At 38.1% G+C, this 25,536-nt stretch overlaps 1 protein-coding gene across 3 annotated transcripts in view; it reads right to left on the reverse strand.

Annotated features, from left to right (window-relative positions):
- Positions 1-25,536, reverse strand: part of LOC149776307 (uncharacterized) — a 99,012-nt gene that overhangs the window by 39,749 nt on the left and 33,727 nt on the right. Inside the window, exon 2 of one of the 3 annotated variants that reach the window (XR_016416209.1) lies at positions 24,080-24,252. The exons of the other annotated variants lie outside the window; for them this stretch is intronic. The gene's annotated coding sequence lies outside the window, so the exon portion shown is untranslated. The remainder of the gene's footprint in view (positions 1-24,079; positions 24,253-25,536) is intronic. 3 annotated transcript variants of the gene reach the window in all.

Here is a 25,536-nt window from a genome sequence, read left to right on the forward strand (position 1 = left end):
AGAAGAGAAAACTTCTAATCGAAGTTTGAGCTGTAGGTTACAGTTTTCTAGATTTCCTACTAGAGAACGAAGATGTCTGGGTAGAATGTACGTGTATTGCTTCCGAAAAAAAGAGAGCATAAAAACAGGAATCCATGCCACGGCTTATGTCACAAGTGATTGAACAGATTCCGTGGAAGGTACTCAATGACCATATTCAAACCGTGGACCATTACCATCGATTATTACAAGAACTGTATCCATTCAATTTGGGTCGACAAGTGGTGTGTGTCTTAGTGACTTGTTTTCTGTTATTTCGTTTACCAGCCGATTCCTTGTGGACTCTTTACGATCTGTACTTACCATACCCCCATGGCCTTAAATGGTCACGAAAAACTCCTTTTGCTCAAAGCATTGCGTTTTCATCTGGATACTTCTCGACTTCAACAGGAAAAAAAGATTCGTCAACTTTTAGCTACCGAAGACGTGTATGACGATGTGTGTGTCGCTTGTGACTTACACCCCCATTGGACAGATGTTCGCGACTGGAAAAGGGGGGTTTTGAGGCTTGGACCCAAGAAGTGGCTCAGTATGCACAAGAGTTGTTCAATTAAAAAAGTTACTTTTCAACCTGTGTTAGTGACAGTGCCAGAAGAACCCGTCACCGAAAACAACCACTCGCTTCAGGACAGGACTGTCATTGACATTCCTGAAAGGTCATTCCGGGAGGACACTTGTGTGACAATACCTCATGTAGAGACTGTAAGAACATTACACACTGTCCCTAGGACATCTTGGTTACCCAAAACATGTTGTACAGAGACTTGTTTATATTCCACTTTGATCGTTTTGATGTGTTTTTTATTCCTGTACATAACTATTTGGCTTTTATGTATTTTTGTCTTTTTTGTTGTTCATATTTGAAACATTTAATAAACGTGTTCTGAAAAAAGTATATAAACTCTTGTCTTGTTTGTTTTCGTGTCACAAGTGACATTTCTCACACCATGGCTACCTCTGCTGTCTCTGCTCCCTCTTCCTCTACTGTCAAAGTCATCGACGAACACTTAGATCGTGCCAGTTGGGAGGCTTTGTATCTTCGCCATCCCTTTAACATGCTCATTGCTGGACCTAGCGGTTCAGGCAAAACCTAATTCGTCAAACGCTTGATCGAACATAAACATCATTTGATCGATCGGCCACCTCAACGGATCGTGTGGTGTTACAAAGAGTGGCAATCGGCGTACAGCCTCTTGCGAGAAAGTCAAGGCGATTCCATCGTGTTTGTGGAAGGCATTCCTAAAGAACACGACGGCATCGTCTCTGACTCCCGTCAAACCCATTTGGTCATTTTTGACGACATGTTAGGAGAAGACGAAGAAGAAATTAAACTGTGGTTCACGCGCAAAGGGCATCACCGTAATGCCAGTGTCGTTTACATCACCCAAAATTTGTTTCAACAAAGTAAAGCCCATCGCACCATCAGTCTCAATGCGCATTACGTGGTCTTGTTTAAAAGCCCTCGAGATAAATAACAAGTGCAAGTCTTAGCCAAACAGTTAGGAACGCCTTGGCTGACTCAGGCGTACGACGATGCCACTCAAACACCACACGCCTATTTACTCGTCGATTTGAAACCTACAACCCCCGAGGATTTGCGATTTCGTACCCACTTGTTTCACCACTGGTGCCAAGACGGAGGGCCTGTCCTGTACACGTCTCCGTCCTCGACTTAATTTCACTCCACAAAAAAAATCTATAAAAACCTCAGTCACTTTTCGTCTGTCTCACACAACGTCAACATGACGTCCCTTCAGTCGCATCTTCCCGTCAAATTGATTCGTGCCTTGTATGGCATCAGTCGAGAAAAAAATCCACAAATACGAGCTCGTGTCTTAGAAGCTAGTCTCAAAGAAGTCTTACGATGGTTCACGGTGACGGCACGTCAATTACTCCAAGGAATCATTCAGATTCCTCATCTAACCAAACGCTTTTTTGATCGAAACAAAGTCGCTTTGGTCCAACTGGCCGATCCCCGCATCGACACTCAAACCAAAAAACAAATCATTTTGAAACCTGGAGGGAGCGGTACTCTAGGAGGGGTCATCATTCGCTCTCTCTTAAGATGGGATCCTAATGCCCCCAAACTTCTCCCCAAGAAAAAAGTCAAACGAAGCCCCAAGAAGAAGAAAAAGACCAGGTCCCCAAGAATAACTTCTCCAGTGGCGGGACCCTCCTCTTACCAGACGCCACCCCGGAAAAAGAAAAGAAGCCCCCAGAAAAAGAAACAGAGAAAAAGTGTCCAAAAAAAGAAAAGTCCACAGAAGAAAACTAGTCGCAAGAGAGGCACTTCGGCCAGGACGCAACTTTACACTCGCAAACCACGACCTGCCACGGCGGTGACCGCGTCTCCGGCAGCCTCACATTCATCCACTTCTCCGTTGATGACACCAAGAACTGAAGAGTACTTGGAGACGTTGATCACACCAAGAACTTCTCCGTTGATGACCCCCAAAAGAACTTCCCCAGTGGCAGGACCTTCCAATTTAGTGGCAGTGGCTGCTGCTCACAAAGTACCTTCTCCCAAAATCAAAGTTCAAGAAAGATCGGGCATGTTACAAAGTTTACTGGATTTGTCCAAGCAAGAACTGGCTCGATTTAGTCCGTTGCGTACCCCTGCACGACGTGTCATGCCTGTCCTCAAATTGATACGACGTAAAGACAATCAGTGGCGACGCGTTCCAGTATAAAAAGGTGTGTGACCAAGTAGGGTATCAGTGTTTTTTGGTGCTCCTGAAGACTCAAAGATGTCACCCTCCAGAAAACCCCAAGGAAAGAAAAGGAAAGGACTACCACCACGTTTAGTCAAACATGGGGACATGTTATCTGTCCTGTCCAAAGCTTCTCCACCTCTACGAAAAAAAATCATTCAATCGGCCTCCAAAGAGGTCATCGATACCGTGTGCGAATGCTGTTTGAACGTCTTGAAAGGCACTATCCCTTTGTCCAAACACCAGAAACAATGCTTAAGCAAACATCGTCACGTTCTGCGCCAAATGGTTCAAAAGAAAATTCCCATTCGTCAAAAGAAGATGTTGGTCCAACGTGGAGGCATTTTACCCCTCTTGTTAGGTCCCTTACTGAAAGGAGTCTTGGGAACCATGTTGGGAGGACTGGTGGGAGCAAGATAAAAAGGCCCTCGGAAGTCCCAAGATCTCAGAATTGACCCCTGACAACCCCATGGAAGGACGAAAACTAGCTTTAGTGCCTTACAAACGATGGATGGAATACCATCGTTGGCAAGAACAACGCACCCAACATTTACCTCCCAAACCCCATTTGAGCGAGATGTCCCAGTTACAACACGAATTGCAGTCCTTAATGGATAGCCAAGATTTGTCCGAAACAGAAAAATCGCAAAAGTACGGTCAACTCTTGCAACGACTGCAACTCTTTCACCAGAAAGCTTTAGACGAAACAGCTCTACCGACTCTGAAAGATTTTAAGACCTTGATGAAAAGTCCAGCACCATCACCAGTACCAGTACCAGTACCAGTGACCAAGACAGAAAAAGGAGAAGAAGAAGAAGGGTTTCAAACTCCACCAGAAAAAGTACGCAAGTTAACAACACCACCTACCTCCAGAATTGGATGGATTAAAAAGATGATGGCCACCCCTTCTTCATCACAAGAGAAAAAGAATCTGAAGACAGAAGTGAAGACAGAAGTGAAACAAGAACCGATATCCCCCGCTCATACATCCTCCTCTTCAACACCTATTGCCGGTCGCACACGCAAAGCATTGCAATCCAAGAAAATACCCCAAGAGAAAAAGAGTAGCATCCTCCAAGAGTGGGTGTCTTATTAACACACCAACCAACACAAAAAAAAAGAAAAATCGAAAAAGTCTTCGCCAGCATTTACTACGATCCCTCTCATCCTGCAGGTTACGCAGGAGTTCAAAAATTGTATCGTGCTGCCAAAACTCGATTGAAAAGTCTCCGTTTACCTCAAGTGCAACGATGGTTACAAGAACAAGCTACCTACACTTTACACAAACCCATGCGACGCAAGTTTGCCAGAAGTCGCACCCGAGTGGAAGGCATCGATCATCAATGGCAAGCCGATTTAGCCGATGTCTCTCATTTGGCCAGCTACAATCGTGGCTACAAATATTTGTTTTGTGTCATCGACGTCTTTTCCAAATTTGCCTGGGTCGTGCCCTTGACTTCCAAATCGAGCAGCGAGTTAGTGCGAGCCCTGCAACGGGTGTTGAAACAAAGCTGTCGTCACCCTCTTCGATGGCAAACGGACAAAGGCACCGAATTTCTGAATCAAGCTTTCCAAAAAGAATTAAAGAAACGTGACATTCATTTTTTTACCACCGAGAATCCCGAAACCAAAGCCAGCATCGTGGAACGTTTTCAACGCACTTCGAAAGAACGCATGTGGAAATATTTTACGCATCACCACACTGTGAAGTACATCGACATCTTACCGCACCTGGTGCAAGCGTACAACCAATCTTACCATCGAAGCATCGAACGTGCCCCGCAAGAAGTGACTCCAGAGAACGAAGTGCTGGTGTTTGAGCGCCTGTTTGGTACGTCCCCGACGAGGGCTGTCCCCAAGAAAAGTGGAGAGTTGGTCGTAGGAGATTGGGTGCGCATTGGCAAAACCAAACGCACTTTCGACAAAGGTTACTTACCTAACTGGACGACCGAATTGTTTCGCGTCACTGGACGAGTGCATGGCCGTCATCCTGCCGTCTATAAATTGGAAGACATGAACGGAGAAGTGCTCAAAGGAACGTTTTATTTGCCCGAGTTACAACGTGTCACCAAAAAAGAAGACGACGTGTACGACATCGAAAGCATTCTCGAACGCAGAACCCGTAAAGTGGGCATACGACGTGTCATAGAAGTCAAAGTACGTTGGAAAGGATATCCACCCAGTTTTGATTCTTGGATCGACGCTTCGCAAGTCATCGACTATAAAAAGAAGTGACCATCATGCCCTTTCACACAGACGCAGCTACGTCGACCACTCCTTCACCTAGTTCTTCTGTGCAAGATTTACAAAAACAACCCTTGTGGGTGTGGTGTGGAGAACGCGTGCCTAAAACGCAAATCGTCTTTTTCTGTCAAATCTTCGTGGTGTATTGTGTCATCGGGGCAGCTATTGCCAATTTGAGTTTGCAACAAGGAGACAAACAATTGTGGACCATTTTATTGAGCAGTTGCATCGGTTACCTGCTTCCCAATCCCTCCCTGAAATTCTCCTCGAACGGGAACCACGGGAACCTTGTGTCCAGTGCCAGTGTCAGTCACCACTCCAACAACAACAACAACAACGACCACATTTTGAGCGGAGACAGTTCCATGGAGGTGTTTCCCCACAATACGTTGTGCTGTTACACGGCCAAATTACCTCAGGCCATCCCCTTAGATCACGAAGCCCATTGGGAAGTGGCTTTAGTAGAAATGATTCACCCGACCCAAGTCCTCAATGTCCTTCCCAATCAAAATTCTTTTGATGTGGAAGTTTATGACGAGCAAATGCAACAGTACTTGGATACCCATGGCAAATATGACAAGAAAACCCGTTTACAAAAACAAAAGTACACCACCTATCATTTGTTCATTCCCCCAGGCTATTATTTTAGTGGTCAACATTTGGTGAGCACCATTACCTCCAGGTTTAATGTCGTGTTTCTGAAAGCTTTGGAAAGTGTCAAAAAAAGTGTCACCATGGAATACCACAAAACAGCTCGTCGCTTCTTGATTAAATTTGACGGGAGTAAAATCCTGTCCATTTTATTTTGTTCTGAACTGTTTGACATGTTGGGCGGAGACATGGGCATGAGAATGGCCATGATCAAGAAAAACGAATTACCAATCGTTTACGACAACGAGTCTTTTAGCAAGTTATTTCGTGCCCCGGTAGAAATGAACCAAGGACTGAATTTGATGTTTGTGTACTCCGATGTGGTGGAGTACAACGTGGTGGGACACACCTCTGTACCGTTACTGCGTGTCATTCCTTTTAAAGTGGATTCTGCCACGAACGCTGACGAGGAAGGTGGAAACACTTACCACGTTCACCGCGAATTTGTCCATCCTCACTATTTGCCTGTCAGCAAGTCGTATTTGGACACGGTCAACATTGCTATAAAAGGAGATTTGGGACAAAATATTCCATTCACCAAAGGAAAAGTCACAGTGAAACTCCATTTTCGAAAACGGTTCTCTCACGACTCTTAAGTCATGTATCCAGTGTACCGAGGGGTTGCTCGACAGCGAGGACACGGTTTAGGAGACATGTTAAAATCGGTCTTTCTTTCGGTGGCCCCGGTGTTGAAACCGATGGTGACACGCGGATTGCACGCCTTGAAAGATGCGGCACTGACGCAAGGCAAAGAATTTCTCCAAAATGTCAACATCGACAAACAAAACCCTAAAGAAGCCTTCATTAGGGCAGGCAAAATGTCTTGCTGCAAACGGGCAAAGACATTTTTGGCCGACGAGACACACCTATAAATGCCCTGCACGCTACCGAGTCAGGCATTCAGCAAGGACAAGGCAGAAAGAGACGACGAAGAAAACACCCTTTCACCAGACTTCACACGTCTAAACCGAGAAAGGCCAAGAAAAGAAGAACCGTTCGAGACTTAGACGTTTTCGATTATTGAGAAAGAACAAAAAAAACAGAAGAAAAAAAATGATGCACCGAGAGTCTTGCACTTGTTCCAAGTCGGAACTGGATCTGTTTGCCATGCCCCCCACCATGATGACCATGCAAGAATCCCAGTGGGTGGAATTTCACCCGGTCTCCTCTTTGACAGCCTCAGCTCCCATCGAGTTTGAAATCAAAGGACAGCCCGAAGATTACATCGATCTGAATAGCAGTTACTTGTACCTGAAAGTCAAAGTTGTCGATGAGGATAATACGCCCCTAGATGGTGATGAGGTAATAGCTCCCGTCAACAATTTCATGCATTCCTTGTTCAGTGGAGTGGACTTGTACTTGAATAACAAACTAGTCAGTAGCAGCATGGATACTTACCCTTATCGAGCGTACCTGGAAAATCTCTTGACGTACGGGATAGACGCCAAGAACACTCATCTCAATGCCTGTGTGGTATGGAAAGCTGACGATGCAGGCCAGTTTGAAGAATTCGAAACTGATACAAAGAAAGAACACAATGCGGGATTTGTAGAACGAAGAGACAGAATCATGGGAGCCAACAGAAGTTTAGAACTGATGGATCGTTTGCATTTGGACATGTGGTTGCAAGAAAAGTATTTGCTGAACGGAGTGAATCTCCCCCTGAGACTGAATCGTAGTAGTGCCGTTTTCCATTTGATAGGTACTAGTGCTTGCAAAACTGTCATCGAGGAAGCCAGGCTCTACGTACGACGCGTGGAAGTGTTACCTAAAGTGGGTAACGACATCAGTCAGACGTTGAGCAGAACGACCGCCAAGTATCCCATACGATGCGTGGAAGTGAAAACCTTCACCATTCCTACGGGGCTGCGATCCATGATCGAAGATCATCTGTTCCAAGGACAGTTACCCAAACGTTTGATCCTTGGTATCGTCGAGAATTCAGCCTTCAACAGAGCTTTGGCTAAAAATCCTTTCCACTTTAAACACTTTGACGTGTCCAAGATCGAAGTCAGTCGCGATGGCAAGACCTTGTGTACCCGACCTTTCGAACCTAACTTTGACAAGAAGAATTACTTGAGGTCGTACTTGTCCCTGTACGAAGCCACTGGTCACTTAGGAACCAACACCAGTCACGGCATTACGTACGAGGATTACGCAGGAGGCTACGCTTTGTGGGCTTTCGATTTCACTCCAGACCAAGGCAGCGACGAGGGACATTTCCACCCTATAAAATCTGGCCAGATTCGTGTGGAAATTCAGTTTACTACAAATCTAACAGAGACCGTGAACGTCATCCTGTATGCAGAATTCGATAATACCATAGAAATCAACAGTTTGAGAGAAGTCATTCTAGACTATTAGAAGCCATGGAAGACTGTTATCCCTCTTTACCTAGTGGAGAAACTTTGGAGATGGAATGTGAGGAGACCATGGAAAAAGAAGAAGTGATCATGATGAAGTCAAGATGGCCAGAACAAGAAGACCATTTAGTCTCCTGTTTTGCCAAACACTTGGTCGAAAAAATGACAGAATTGATCAACAAAGAGTGTTATGGATGTCAAAACGATCATCCCAGTCAAATTCAACACGATAAATGCCTGATGCTGAGTCAAGAAGAAAAATTGGACCAGTATCTGGACGATGCTTGGAGTCTCATCTCGGACGAAGACGTGTTGCATCAGTGGTATAAAGACTTGCGTGAACATTCTTGTCCACCATTAACCACTCAAGAGATCGATCGTATCGAAGCTCTCCTGAATCAAAGTGAGGAGACGAAACGAAGAAACGGTTATTTGTCAGACATTTGCAAGCAAAAAGTCAGGATCGAATTGATGACATATTATTACCTGTGAAGAAGAAGAAGAAAACACACAAAACAATGGATACCTGGGAACTTTATTACCTTTTGAACCACAGTTCGTACACGGCTTCTTGGAATCCTGTCGTCTGTGCTAAAGATGAACTCCCTCATCGCAAACCTCAAGACCATCAAGCTTATGTCATCAACACGGACGACAGTCATCTCCCAGGAACCCACTGGGTAGCCGTCTACTTTCCTCAAGAAGGATGTGTGGAATATTTTGATTCGTACGGATTGCCCCCTTTGGAAGACGATATCATCGACTTTATGAGAAGAAATGCTCAGACCACCCGATTCAATAATGTGAAATTACAAGGCACAGATTCCTTGGTGTGTGGACAGTACTGTGTGTATTTTCTGCATCATCGCAGCCTGGGCTATTCCTTAGAACATTTAGTGACTCATTTTGATCCTCGTTCTTCTTCTAGAAACGATGTGAAAGTAGATCGATGGTTTTGTGACCGTTATGCTTATCTTTTGTCTCAAGCTAGGAAACGTAGTGTCCATCAATGGCCAAATGATTTCCAACAGTGGAAATCACAATTTCATTCACAACGTTGTCAGCCCTGTTTAAAGTAGAGTGTGAATTGAAAAAAAATGTTTGTGATTAGAAAAAAATGTTTGATGTTATAGTGTTGGATTATTGTTAAAAAAATGTTAGAGTTGTTGGTTAGTGTTAAGTAATTTTGAATAAAAAATGTTGTGTTTTGAAAAAAAAATGCCTTTGTGGTTTGTTTGGCTATAAGAATGTTTGATTCATGCTCTTTGACTTCTTACTATCCCTCTCATGACACTCATTGAACGTTGCGGCTCGAAAACCGTAGAGGGATGTTTTCCTTCACGTCCGCGCTTTGACTTTAAGAACCGGGGAAGTTTCCAGTCTAACCATCCATTGTCGACTCATCCTCCTACGAAGATGTGCTCCAAACTAGCTAAACTCAACGAAGCCTACGTGAATTTGCATAGGGTCAGACACAGTCTGATACCGAAGCCAGAAGAGATAGAGAATGTGAGAATGCTAAAAGTCACTGAAGACCTGATAGAAGAGCTCTTCAGAGAAGAAGTGAACAGGGAGAAAGAAGAATGGACAGAGAAGTACAGACTTCAGAGACAGCAGCAACAACAACAACAACAACAGCAGCAGCAGCAGCAACCTGAACCTGACAGAGGCTTTGTCGATTGTCGTATCGACACCAAAGAGTTCTTCTTCTCTTTCCGAAGAAGCAGACCTATCGCCAGAAAGTCTATCCTCAGAGGACATCGCATTCTTAGAAACTAAAAGATTGCCATAGCAAACAAAAAAACCAGCCCTTTTCAGGGCCACCCAATACTCTAGAAAAGAAATAACCATAGATTTGCCAATGTGTGTAGGTAGAGTAGTGTGAATATAAACACTGACTCTTTTTTATAGTGTGAGTGTATGTATTTGTGTATAGGATTGTGTGTTTGTAAGTGCTCACGTACGTTGGTGTGGATAGTAGATTAAGATAATGTTTTGTTTTTTTTGGTGTTTGAGGTGTGGGGAGAGTAAATTTGGGGTTTGATTGATTTGCGTATGTGGATAGTATATTGAAGTGATTAATGAAAATTTTTTTAGAATAGTGATGGGTAGTATAAAAAAGTGAGTGAGCGTTTCTTTTAGGTCCGCGCGTTGTTTTGGTCATGATCTAGGTAAGATCAATTTTGTGTTTTTAGGGGGATGTTTTCCTTCACGTCCGCGCTTTTAGTATAAATTAAAAGTCACTTGTCAGTCCAGCTACCCTTGTTGATTGATCAACACCAGAATAAACACGAGACTGGCGAAACTGTTGGAACTTCATGTGCATCTGGAATATGCCAGGCGCCTGTTGAACGAACTGGCCGCGGAAGCCATTGTGGAAGAGGGAAGGATGAGAGAGGGGGAGGAGAGAAGAAACAAAGAAGAGGAGGAGAGAAGATACAAAGAAGAGGCGGAAAGAAGATACAAAGAAGAAGAAGAGGAGAGAAGAAACAAAGAAGAGGAGGAAAAGGAGAGAAGAAATTTCAGAATCCCAGAGACAGAAAATTGTGATTCTGAAGCTATTTATCCCGCCTCTGCTCTCTCCCCAAAAAAAGTAAAAAGCAACTGGAGAACAAGATGTGTATGTGGCGCCAGGCCTGCAAGGTGCCATCATTAACCAGGTGTCCATAAAGTTCAAAAAAAAAAAAACAGCCCTTTTCAGGGCTACCCCATACTCTAGAAAAGAAATAACCATCAATTTGCCAATGTGTGTAGGTAGAGTAGTGTGAATATAAACACTGACTCTTTTTTTCATAGTGTGAGTGTATGTGATTGTGTATTTGTAACTGCTCACGTAAGTTAGTGTGAATAGTAGATTATGGGTTTGTTTATTGTTTCTTAGCGTATGTGAAGAGTATAGTTCGGGTTTTATTATATGAAATGAGAAAGTAGGGGATGTTTTCCTTCACGTCCGCGCGTTGTTTGGTCATGATCTAGGTAAGATCAATTTTATGTCTTGGGGGGAAGTTTTCCATCACGTCCGCGCTTTTCGTATAAGAACCCACAGTATTCGTCGTTCAAACCATTCTACAGAGAAGATGGCTTCAAACCACCTCGATAAAATGCAAACATTACAACACGTCCTGGACAATTTGGGCATGATGGAACAAATGCTAGTGAGACTAAATGAAGACCACTATTCTTATAGTCCCCATCGAGTAAAGATGGAGATTAATAACTTAAGAAAAGTAAAGGACATGATAAGTGGTGTGATGAAAGAAATAAAGGAGGAGAAGGAGGATGAAGAGGAAAGGATAAGGATAAGAGCATGGAATGAAAAAATTGAAAAAGAAGAAGAAAATGAGAAGAGGAAGAAAGAAGAGGAGAAGAAGAAGAAAGAAGAGAAAAAAAGGAAGAAAAGAAGAGAAAGAGTGTAGGAGAGAAAATAAGAAGTTGGTGGAGAAAAAGAAGAAATTAGAAGCAGAAGAAACCCAAAGGCCCTTTTCAGGGCCACCCACATTTCTCGAAAAGAGAATGACTTTCGATTGCCTACCCTTTTTTAATTTTTTTATTTTTTTATTTTTTATTTTTTTAAAAAAAAAATCCCATGTTCAATTCCCCTTGTCCCTAGACAGACCCAAACTCTATTCCTCATGTTAATTTCCCTTGTCGCTAGACAGACCCACACTATAGTTCCATGTTAAATTCCCCTTGTCGCTAGAGTGACCCAACAATTTTCCCCATGTTAATTTCCCTTGTCGCTCAACAGACCCACGATTTATTCCCATGTTAATTTCCCTTGTCGCTAGAGTGACCCACGATTTTTCCCCATGTTAAATTTCCATTGTCGCTAGAGTGACCGGGGGGGGGGGGTCTGTAATGCTAATTTCCATTGTCGCTAGGGTGACCCCATTCACTACTAATATACTTTTAAAACATCACTCCGATTACTGAACCCCAAAACTGAAATACTTTCAACTTGCTTGTTCCAGAATGGTGATGTTTTTTTTAACAAAAAAATATATTTATCTCTGATATCAGATATTCTAAATTTTGACAATCTTTTGCAAATTTTATCATTTCTGAAATTATCTAAGTACGTATAAAATCCAAAACCAGTTTTTCACTCTCATAATCAACATTTAGGCAATGATCAAGCAAAGTCCATGAATAAATCATCACGATAACACGAGCTACCACGAGAATAAAAAATATGACCATGAGGACGTAAAACAATGAGGCTGATTTTATGACTATGTAATTTATAGAAGCTCTAATTCTATATTAAAATTTAAAGGTAAATGTAAATTGGTAAATTAAAAACTCAAAATTATCCAGACCTAGACGTGTTCAAAAGATAATAGTTTGGTTAATTGAAACAGAACAAAATAATCCCAACCATGTGTGCGCGCGCGCGCGCGTGTGTGTGTGCAGGCACATATAATCCAAATGAAGATAGTTTGAATAAAGTAATGACTGCCTTTTTGAGGCAGAAAAAAACTGTTTATCTTTGTGAATTTTACTAAATCATCTAGATAAATGACCCTGTCGCCGTTTCCTGGTACTCCATCAATGTTTCCAGGTTGTCTAACATCTGAAGAGTCTTGATTTGGTGTGAGCTTTCTAATTGTCTCGTTGATGTCCTCGAACTTTTCAGATCCGACAGATTTATAGAATAGATGCGTGACTGGTGTGAGCTTTCTAATTGTCTCGTTGATGTACTCGAACTTTTCAGATCCAGTAGATTTATAGAATAGATGCGTAACTGGTGCGAGCTTTTTAATTGTCTCGTTGATGTACTCGAACTTTTCAGATCCGATAGATTTATAGAACAGATGCGTGGCTGGATCCATTACTTTGGATTTACTTGCGCAGTTTAATTCATTGTTCCTCACAATACTTAATGCTTTAACTTAGCCAAGCTAATGGAAACATTTACGTGGTCAGGTCTATACATTTTCGATGTAATAAATACTTGGTTTCTTTCAGGAACTTTGTAAGTAAAAGTCATGCTTGCTTGTATTTGAAGGTTTGCACAGAGGAGTAACATTTTAAATCTTATATATTTTTCAATTAACTTTCGTAAGAACGTAATCTGAAGATAACAAATATGCAACAGTAACGATACAAGGCAGGTTTCAAAAACACCGCAGTATTTCATTTTAAACTTAAAACATTTCTAGAATGAATTTTACTACATCAGACAAACATTGAACTACTGTCATGTTATGAAAAGGTAGGTAATTTGAGGATGACATTTGAGGAATGAAACATCTAGTGACACTGAGGCCAGAACAACGTTAACTCCAGCTAACAGCTGCTTAGAATGTATTAAAATGTCACATCATGTTGCCGATGTGCGTATTGTCGGGGTACACTCGTTTTCGTGGCACCGTTACATAACAGCATTTTCATAGCTAATCACTTGATTTTATGCTTACAGAGAAGGTAACTATTAACGTTTGCGACATTATCGCATAATTATATACTGTGGTGATTACACAACCGAACGTTGGAAAATAATGGTGTAATGGACACTTTTTAAAGATCAGATGATTTAAGACAGTAACAGCACTATATCATAATATGAACATATATATCACTGCATGGCGGCTGAGATCTTTGCATTTAGATATGTCCTCTACAAAACTGATACACTATATGGCGATTGGGATCTTTCATTTTGGTACGAGCTCTAAAAAACTGATACACGTAGACGTCTAGCTCTTAAACAGGTAAATATTAGCTAATACACAGGCCGAAAATAAATTGTTGACTTATTTCTTAATATTATGTTATATCAGATATATAGATAAGCAATATATTTATATAATTATACGAACTCTATAATTGCCAAATAATAAAAATCAAGCTACTTGCAGACAGATTACTTCTTTGACACTATGACAAATGGAGACAATTCTTTGACGCACTGACAAATGGATACAATTTATAATTCTTTGACACACTGACAAATGGAGATCATTTTTTGACACCCTGACCAATGGAGACAATTCGTTGACACCCTGACAAATGGCACAATCATGGATACACTAGTACGATAATATACAATTCTGTGACACTCTGACAAATGTATTGTGGCTAGAATGATACGTTGATATACGTGATCAAGCTGAGACTGTTTAGATTTTGTCGCAGCTCTCTGACTAACATCACACAAAAAAGCAAAGTGACATAATACTGAGAATGGAGCGATGATAAATATTTTAATTATAGTACCATGCATTTATTCTATTTTGACACATGATATTGTCCTCTATTGTATTAATCAACCATTAACATATCAACCCTCTGTCTGTCTGTCTCTCTCTCTCTCTCTCTCTCTCTCTGCGTGTACTTGCAAGTACACTACGTTTCTATGACACTATAACACATAGATATACGTTAACAACTTAGTTCCACGGAGTGCTTAACACAATCAATCATTGCTTAATGCATAATCGTAGAAAGGAAATTCAGATCTAGAAACTTAACTAAATCATTTCGGGGAGGTAAAACATATTGGAATATGCACATTGTTTTCCATTACGATCAAAACTATGGTCGTAAATTAGTTCAGAAATTTGCTTTATGCGTCACGCAAACTTCCTGTTTTATGTTGGTGTTTCTCGTATCAATTAAGTGCTCAAGACATTGGACAGATTTGGCCAGTTTCTCAGGAAGCTTATTCATTTGGTCGATTTATAAAAACAATGTTTTAGAGTTTGACCGTGTTGTTCTAATTTATTTTAAATTTAACGTCTTGAAAGTTTTTACTCATAAATATTATGAAGGCGGTTCTACCGGTTTACAATGTAAATCTTTTAGAGAATAGTTGCAGGGTCACATTTCATATCACATCAGATAAAGAATGGTTGCAGGGTCACATTTTATATCACATCAGATAAAGAATGGTTGTAGGGTCACATTTTATATCACATCAGATAAAGAATGGTTGCAGGGTCACATTTTATTTCACATCAGATAAAGAATGGTTGCAAGGTCACATTTTATATCACATCATATAAAGAATGGTTGCAGGATCACATTTTATATCACATTATATAAAGAATAGTTGCAGGGTCACATTTTTATATCACATGTTATAGATAATTTTAGTGGTCAGCAACAGCTCTGACGATGTTGTTGGTTGGGGACGTATTTTGTCGGTATAACAAGTTGCCAGTTTTACTTTTTTCTTCTTTGTGGTATTATTATTAAATAGGTGGTACGTTACTAAAGGATAATTTTACAAATTACAAAAGTGGTCGAGACTATCAAGGCTTTTATACCAATATCTTAAAAGTCAAAGGTCATTTGTTTCTATTTTTTATTTGACAAACTTCTTTAGTCATATTCCTAAAATCTAAGTTAGGTTTTATTTCCGATCACAGTTCAATACGTTTAATATTTCATTTGATATGCTTTATAAGTTCAATATCAATTCTTAACCTGTATTATGCTCGTGCTGTTCATACATCAACGTTGCTAAGTAACCTTCATTGGCTACCCGTTCGACCAAGAATCAAGCACAAAATCTGTTCAGTATGCTACATTTCGATGACTAGCTTCAGTCCAATATACCTATCTGATCTCGCCCATGTGTACATTGGGAAACTACGCTTTTTTAATGTACATATATATAATATTACAACACCTAACTTAAAGTCCCGACTTTGTTGCTTCTTCGTGAAGGAATTTCCGTATTCTATGTAATATTTATGTCCACCGAATTCATTTTCAAAATCACATATATAAAAAGAAGAGCTATCTACCATTGTGGTTTGACGTATTTTTAGACCTTTTTAGAACATTTCATCACCCCACCCCACCTATATATATCAGTGTGTGTGATTATATATATGTGTGTGTGTGTGTGTGTGTGTGTGTGTGTGTGTGTTATATTGCAAGAGCCACGCCGCGATCGGCTTTTATTAGAATTCAAGTAAGATCTCTTCCCCAACATGATAATAAATTTTTTATCATTACCTTTCGTACTTTTACGAAAGAAAGAAAAAATTCGTGTATGAGAAAATACACTTATATGAAATTTATATAATTATAACTATATTATATATATTTGTATAAATAAATGTTTATGAAATATATGTAATTAATGCGGAGTGACGCTATTCTATTTTCTATCCAAATATGAAGTTAATTAGATGTATTGTTACTGATATATTAATGCTAAATAAATTAAATAAAGCTAATTACAGACACACCCATCCACACAACAACACACTCTAACGTCCACACACGCACGGACAACCTTAATGCTAGATCTCTCCGTCCCGAGGTATGAAACACGTGCGCGATAACAAAATAAAAGTTGCATTTATTAAATCGCCTTAATGACCATGCTTTTGGACTGCTGACTTTTGGTGCGAATAGCAACCTTCTGTGTTTTCTAATTATTCGGTGTAATGTCCCAGTAATTGAGCATTAGATCGCTACGGAACCATATTGTCACTTTCAAATGCCAAAGAATGCATGACTAACACGGGCGCCCTACAATCAATGTATTTTGCCAATAAGCGCCGAGTATGATCTTTCCATCTGTCTTCTCTTTCACGCTAGCCCATTAATACATTCACTTGGATTTTTGAAGGTAGACCCCAATAAAGCAATGTATAGCAAATGTTTATTCGAAACTTAAGAGAAGACAAAATTAACACTAGGCAGACGACGTTGTTTTTAGAAAACAATATTTGCAACATTGCTCTTCTTGAGATACCCCCACCTAATCTTGCGATCACACTTTTGTCCTGTATTTGAGTATAAGGTCTCTATAGAGAAAAGAGGAGAAATAACAGAAAAAATAAAAGAATAAAGAAAATGAAAGAGTGTTGCATTGCTTTAGAGAAGAGTAGTATATATAGCATTGCCCATCTGTCCTCTTTGACTGTTAGCATTGCCTATCTGTCCTCTTTGACTGTTAGCATTACCTATCTGTCCTCTTTGACTGTTAGCATTACCTATCTGTCCTCTTTGACTGTTAGCATTACCTATCTGTCCTCTTTGACTGTTAGCATTACCTATCTGTCCTCTTTGACTGTTAGCATTGCCTGTCTGTCCTCTTTGACTGTTAGCATTGCCTATCTGTCCTCTTTGACTGTTAGCATTGCCTATCTGTCCTCTTTGACTGTTAGCATTGCCTATCTGTCCTCTTTGACTGTTAGCATTGCCTATCTGTCCTCTTTGACTGTTAGCATTGCCTATCTGTCCTCTTTGACTGTGTATTGATACTATCATTGAGAATTGCTGCCAAGCAACTCTTTAACTTAATATTTCCGATTGATAAATGGGGCCCACTTAATTAATCGCAGATAATGGTCCATTTTAATCAATTTTAAATCACATCTAAATGCAACAGGAATATTAACTTTGGGTTCCAAATATTGGTTCCAAACATTCCCAGCAAATGCTGACTAGATACTATGTATCAGAAAAGGCTTCATGATCAGTTTATACAAACATGGTACTCGTCCATTACTACCTTGACGAAAGCTGATACATCTAAAATTTCTAAAATGGAATTAAAATTAGAGTTTTATTTGTTAAAAGACCTATACAAATATAAGGGAAATATAATCAAATTTCGAACATGTAATCGTTGTTTACCGATAGAGAAGGGAAGATGGGATAATATGCATAGATAAGAAAGATTGTGTACGCTTTGCGTACATAACTGTGTGGGTGATAAACTTCATTATCGCCTTGAATGTAGCTATTTCAGAGAACAAAGAAAACAACTACTACCCAAGCACTTCTTTACGAGACCAAATGTAACAAGGTGTAAAGAATGTACGTGTCTTTGTGCATTGTTTTTTAAAATATTTTCTTAGCGAAGAGAAAAATACTGTAGATTCATTATTGTAAAGTATTTGCTAGAGATTAGCTTGTTTTCTATATTAGTAGTTTACAAACTGTCCTCCCAAAAATACCAATGTCTATATCATTAATTTTCAACATGATTCCATTGAAGTCATAACTATAATAATGTAATAATGCTGTTAGTTATATTGCATTTACTGTGAGAATTTTTTTAAATCCATGAATGATGTACACGCATGCAAAATGAGATACTAATATTTTCCTCATATGTTGCGTATTCTAACCTGAGTGTAATAAAGACGTTGTCTTGTCTTATCTTATCTTATCAACACAAACAGTTTTGTAGTGTCTTTATTTCAGCTGGGCTGACTATTGTAATATTTTGCAGTAAAATTGTTTGGCACTATCTTGTTAGTTCATATTGTTATTGACGTTTCTCACGCGATTGTCAGCACTTCCTAATAAGATTAGCACGTCTAAAAGTTACACTGACAAGACGTCACACATTTGTATGTTGATTTGTTGTGCGTACAGATTTTAAAATGTCAATCTTGAATCCATTTTGCATTGCGATCAATCAGTTTAATTGCACGTTTTAGGATTAAAAGAACCCAGACAAACTGACGTTATCTTGAGTGGGAGACTTCTATTTCCTTTTACAAATGGCCTGATTAAAATTGGATTTTACGTTTCCCATTATTTTATACCAAACATGTACTAGAAAATCATGTCAGCCTAGCAAAATCCGTCATTTCAATCCACTACTAATTTTATGTTGAGAGCACATGGTGAGCTGTCTATTGTAACATAAATGTCATCTTTTTAAAAAAATTAGATTTCTATTCGAAAAGCTGCAGTGCACATACTTTGTTAAAATTAAAATTGCTATATATTTTCTGAGCTGCCTATGGCGTAGTTTGTGTGAATTTCGATCAAGTTCGATGATAACTCAGAAAGGGCATCGAAAGCTTCGTTCTGTCTCTGCTAAATTAAACAAAAGGCACTCAGTCAGTTGATCTTTACAACTAAATAGGATATTAGGCAATTGCACAAAAGAGGAACGAAAGAGGCTTGTGGATAGAACATAATAGGTAGGAAAAACAATTAAAAAATACTGTAAAAATATTGCCATATATGAAATATTACTTTTGAGTTTTTGTCCTTAACATGCAATGGAGTGAAATAGTATGAGGTCTGTACACGTTATTTTATTGTTATACTAGTGTGAGGTCTGTACACGTTATTTTATTGTTATACTAGTATGAGGTCTGTACACGTTATTTTATTGTTATACTAGTGTGAGTTCTGTACACGTTATTTTATTGTTATACTAGTGTGAGGTCTGTACACGTTATTTTATTGTTATACTAGTATGAGGTATTTACATGTTATTATCTGGATATATTAGTACATAGCAGTTCACGTTACTTTCTGGTTATACTAGTATTAGATCTGTACACGTTATTATCTGGATATATTAGTATGTAGCAAGTAAATGTTATTTTCTGGTTATACTAGTATTAGATCTGTACACGTTATTATCTGGATATATTAGTATGTAAAAATTCACGTTACTTTCTGGTTATACTAGTATGAGGTCTGTACACGTTAATTTATGGTTATACTAGTGTGAGGTATTTACACGTTATTATCTGGATATATTAGTACGTAGCAGTTGACGTTACTTTCTGGTCATACTAGTATTAGATCTGTACACGTTATTTTATGGACATACTAGTAAGTTTTTAAAAGTAATATATTGCACTCAGATAATTGTATTTATCACGCAGATGTGTGATTTACACAGCTGATAGCTTCTAGGGTATTACCCTTCCATAACAGTCACGCTGAAAAGAAACTGTTGGTTTTAAACATTATACTTGAATGAGAGGTACGCTTAAAATCAGTTTAAAGCGTTTCAAAACTATGAACCAAAAGTAACGATCGAATTCAGGACGACTTAGGTTGAAACACGGAGAAGATGAAAATATAGACCTATGTCACCTTGTCTACTTTTTGGGCTTTAAAAGTATAGAAGGCTCTGAGTTTGTAAATTTAGGCAATATCCAGATAGGTAAGTGCAGATTAAGACAAGCTGAACTCAAAATCAGTCGCCGTCTCACTAATCAAGATGTTCTAGGTATAACTAATCATTTAGACCTAAATCCTTCATCCTCTTTCCCTATATATATATATATATATATATATATATATATATATATATATATATATATATATATATATATATCATGCCGAATACCTATGTTTAACACATGACCCATACATGTTGAAACATTTAACATTTTATACAAACACATCAAAAATTGTAATCATCATATATCTCAAAATTTGTAATTCCTATACATATCAAAACGTATGTGCCATCATATAGATGTAATTCCTATATATTATTCAAAACGTATGTTTACTCATATAGGTATAGCACATGTAAAATATAAAATATATTTCATTCATTATGACCGGCTCTATATTGTTCTAAAACAAAACAAAACCTAAATATTTTTATGCGAATATTAGTTTAAAAAATGTTGTATACATGCAATGTTTAGCATGCGAAATTGTATATGTCTGACAATGTTTAGCATGCGAAGTTCTATGTCTGACTTGTTTAGCATGCGAAGTTGTATATGTCTGACAATGTTTAGCATGCGAAGTTGTATATGTCTGACAATGTTTATCATGCGAAGTTCTATGTTTGACTTGCTTAGCATGCAAAGTTGTATATGTCTGACAATGTTTAACATGCGAAGATCTATATGTCTCTCAAACGGAATTCATTTTTTGTGCTAATAATGGCTACGGGGCCATGTTTGAAGCATGATTAGTTACAAACATTTATTGTGCTAATTATGGCTACGGGACCTTGTTTGAAGCATGATTAGTTACTAACATTTATTGTGCTAATTATTGCTACGGGACCTTGTTTGAAGCATGATTAGTGTTTAATATTTCTTGTGCTAATTATGGCTACGGGGCCTTGTTTGAAGCATGATTAGTGTCTAATATTTTCTGTGCTAATTATGGTTACGGGGCCTTGTTTGAAACTTGATTAGTGTCTAACATTTTTTGTACTCATGTTTAATGCGGAGCCTGGCCAGAAGATCATAAATGATTTTAGCTTGTATTATTGTTGAACACTTCGTTTAAAGCACTGTATTTTGCACTGTAATTTGCCGAGAATGAAAAAGTCAAACCACAAACAAAATTCGGAGTTGTATGATCATTAGGCCAGATTAGACGTGTTCTCTGTATAGCAACAAGTGATTTTATGTATAGTAAATACCCATCAGTGTTCTAGATTAATAATCGTGTGACCTATTTACAGCCAAATAAGCAGTTGTTTTGCCAAGATTAAAACACGAGGGTCTACTAATGTACTACGATTTATTCAGCAAGGTGGGAAACAAGGCTGGATAATAAACAACTATTCACGTGATTGAAGGAAGTACCGAATAAATAATAACAATGATTAATTTATAAGCAAATACTATAAAACAATATACGGAGAAATTATGGTTGCTTTTGGAATGACTGACGAGTAAATGATTTAATTAATATGCTTATTAATACGTTATTTCTTTATTGGTCAATTTATTTTTTGAATCATTTAAATGACTTAACCACACAGTCGATTTGACCGAAATACATTAGGATCCTGTAGCCTACTGTTGCCAAGTAACCATTCTTACATAATGGAACAAATACTCAAAACTAGACTATTTAAATCTGGTAGTCTACTCTGGACACGTAATCCATCTTACATTCTTACATAATGTAAACATTAAACAATACCTGTGGAGTATCCAGATCTCGTAGACTACTCTTGCCAAGTAACCTTTCTAACATAATCTGATCATAGAACAATACCTCAGGAGAATTTAAATCTGGTAGCAAACTGTTGCAAAGTAACCTTTCTTACATAATGTGAATACGGAACAAAACCTCAGGAGAATTCAAATCTGTTAACCTGATCTTGCAAAGTAACCTTTCTTACATAATGTGACCACGGAACAATACCTCAGGAGAATTCACATATGTTAACCTAATCTTGCTAAGTAACTGTTTTTAGATAATGGGAGCACATAATTTACATACGATCCTTTGCTTACGTTTACATCAACAACATTTATTCAGTGTATTTGCAGTTCAGTTTATGAACTGAACTTCGAGCATACTAACAACTCTCAGTTACGATTGCGGTAAAATGCCCCCCCCCCAAAAAAAAAAAAAAGAAGGAAACAAAACCGTGGCATCTAAGGAAGCTAATCAATATGTGAGGGTGAGACGTTATTTTTGTTTGTTGTTTGCTGTGTAACTTTTACTCTGCAAGTAATGTTACTATTTATCAGTTATTCCTTTATTTGCCTAAACTCTTCATTTTTATTATGATAAGAGGACGTAGATGTTAGTTGCTAAGTAAGTTCCTGACGCTTTAAATGTTACGCCACTCCAGTAGTATGAAGTCATATGCATGTACTCGTGTTCTCAAATGCTATATAATGATTATTTGAACATTGCCATCCGTTCTTCATTGACTGATGTCCCTTATCCATTTGTACACCATTCATTTAGAGACATTCTAAGAGCGCTCTAAAGCAAGCACTTTATATACTACCGTATATATATATATATATATATATATATATATATATATATATATATATATATATATATATATATATATAAGAACTGTTTAAAAGACGGCATCAACGGGGAGAAATTGTAACGCTAAATTTAAGCAGGCAAACATATGTACTTACATAATTTTTATATGAAAGAAAAATGGAATTCATTCGCTAATGATAAAGGAAGTCAAGCTAGAACTATTGTCTCATACTATTATATTAATACACAGCATGTTGGCATATTCTGAAAATATAGTGGCATTAAAATATGGAAACAATAGGAGTAAAGGCATTTCGTAGATATGGAGGTTATGTTTTCTAAAATTTAATACTATCTGAGTACAGACATTCAGGTCCGGCCCTAGGCAGCATGCGGGGCCCAAGGCAGCAAAAGCGATGAGTGGGGACCCAAGCAAAAAAATTGCATTGTTGAGTTGATTTCCTTAATGCGCGGGGCTCAAGGCGGTTGCTCTAAGACTGGGCCTGCAGACATTTCGTACATATGGCGGGAATGTGTTCTAACATTGAATACCATTTGATTATAGATATTTTGTTCATAAGGGCGGGAATGTGTTCTAAAATTAAGTAAAATATGAGTAAAGGGACTTCGTACATATGGCGGGAATGTGATCCAAAATTGAATACCGTTTGAGTACAGACATTTCCTACATATGTCGAGAATGTGTTCTTAAATTAAATGCAGTATAGCACATTTTAAAAAAATCAACGCCATTTTTAAAATAGAAAACATTTAACAGATTGTATTGCATTCATGTATGGTAACTAAACTGATGTATTAAAGTCAATATTTAGAAATATTTTCCACGGGTATCCTCGTATGCATACGTGTACATCACTTACAACAAATATATTCATTCCAAGTTTATCAAAATTTATTCATGAAGTTTTTCCCCTGAAATTTTAAAGATACAAGACAGTTATTTTAATTATTTAAGCGAATACTTATCTAAGATATTGGGATTAGCTTACACTGCTTATCTGCTTCTTATCTTAAAATACTATTAATATTTATTTTTGTGCCTAACCAAATGTTACGAATTTGAAAGATGTAAATAATGTCGGAAACTGATTATTAAAGACAACAGATGTAAATAAAATTACTTTTACATATTACTTTAAAAAAAGGCAATTGTCTCTTGTGAATTAGGCGTCTGTCTCACATGACATAATACAATAATTTGGGTACGTCAATACTCACATATCATAGCACCCAAAATATGGGTACATCAATACTAACAAGACATAGTGCCCAAAATAAGGGTAGATCAATACTTACATATCATAGCACCCAAAATATGGGTATATTAAAACTAACATGACATATTACAGAAAATAATGGGTACATCAATACTGACATATCATAGTACCCAAAATATTGGTACATTAATACTAACATGACATAGTACCCAAAATAAAATATAGGTACATCAATACTCACACATCATAGTACCCAAAATATGCGTTCATCAATATTCACTTGATATTACTTTTTCACTTAGACAAACTAATATCATTTGATCATTTCTCGTTCTGTGTGTGCGTGTGCGTGTGTGTGAGAGAGAGAGAGAGAGAGAGAGAGAATAACTACCTTGTTTCTATTATAAACCCGCTCGTCTTGTGTGATCAAAACAGCTGTAAGAAATCTAGCGTTGACAGCCCTGGAAGCAAACTCCAGAACAGTTCCTGAGTGTTAGCTTTTATTGGCAGCTGGTGTAAAGACTACTACGTCATTCGATCGCCTTGAATATCGAGGATTTGTACCTTAGATGATAATGTAAATCTTAATTCGTGCTTAGGTAATTTGTTTAGAACTCGCATATGTAAATAACACCAATACAAATATGACGTGTATGTATTTAAACGAAGAAAGATATATTACGGTAGAATATCTTTCTCCATTATTGTTGCTTTTGACTTTTTTTGTGCATATTGCTTCCTAAGGTATTGCAACAAAATTTAACCTGATTCAAACGGTATAAACTGCAATAGCGGACACTTCCATGCAGAGGTACCTGTTCATTCCATAACGGATCCTAAATGAAAATCCTTCTATCGTGTCCTTTATATAGCGGTTACCTAATGCAGATAGTGAACATTGTTTTTAGTCGACAAAGTTGAGTATAATGAATATGATGACAAAGCACGAACGCGAATGTTCCTTCCTTGCACCACGCAAGTGAAGCCATGGAACGTACATATATCAATTGAATTGAATAGCTTATTATCATACGCATTTACAGTCTTATAGAATAACTGAGAACTGACACGATCTTGCTTCAGTCAGATTGAGAAGAGCACACTAATGGTGGAGGTTACCGTACTAATAAGCAAACATGAGGGCTTTGAATATCTTGTAAATTAAATGGTTCACGAGTGGTATGGGTGATTAAATATGTCTCATATTTAGTAAAATGAAAGACTGACCAAGAAATTGCGAATGAATCGAACTATTGTTTTCATTCGCAACTTCTCGGTCAATCCTATGGTCAATCTAATTGTATCAATAGCCGAAGTGGTCCGAACAGATTGCTGTTCTTTTTATTTATGCAAGAAAGTTCCGGCGCAGAAAATGTATGACTTTTTTGCCAGATTATATGCAAATATATATCTGAAGCATATGTTTATTTCACAGAAATATCTGATGTGGTTCGAATGAAACACACGATCTTGTCTGCTTTGAGGTCCGGTTGAGTAGCATTACAAAGATAATCTTTTTTATATTACTGAAACGTTTATGTTACTATTCTAATATTTTATATTTTTGAAACGTTTGCTTTTTGAACAAATTCTATGTTACATACAAGAGTATTCAATACAAATGACGACAATGCAATATCCAGATTCTGGAGTAGATCTATGTTGATGACGGTGGCCTAAAGTATCCAGTGCATGTTATCCCATTAATATGCTGAATACAATGCTTGCTTAATGTTCAACTTATTCATGCATTTCATCGTTAATATGACTGCTAGTGGATTCTTACGTTTTATGTGCTGGAATTTGGTTCTTATTGAGTGTAATAGTGCACTACATTTTCAAAGAAAG

Source organism: Sinohyriopsis cumingii, chromosome 18 (assembly GCF_028554795.1).
Source record: "Sinohyriopsis cumingii isolate HCF-2022 chromosome 18, ASM2855479v2, whole genome shotgun sequence".
Lineage (NCBI taxonomy): Eukaryota > Metazoa > Mollusca > Bivalvia > Unionida > Unionidae > Sinohyriopsis > Sinohyriopsis cumingii.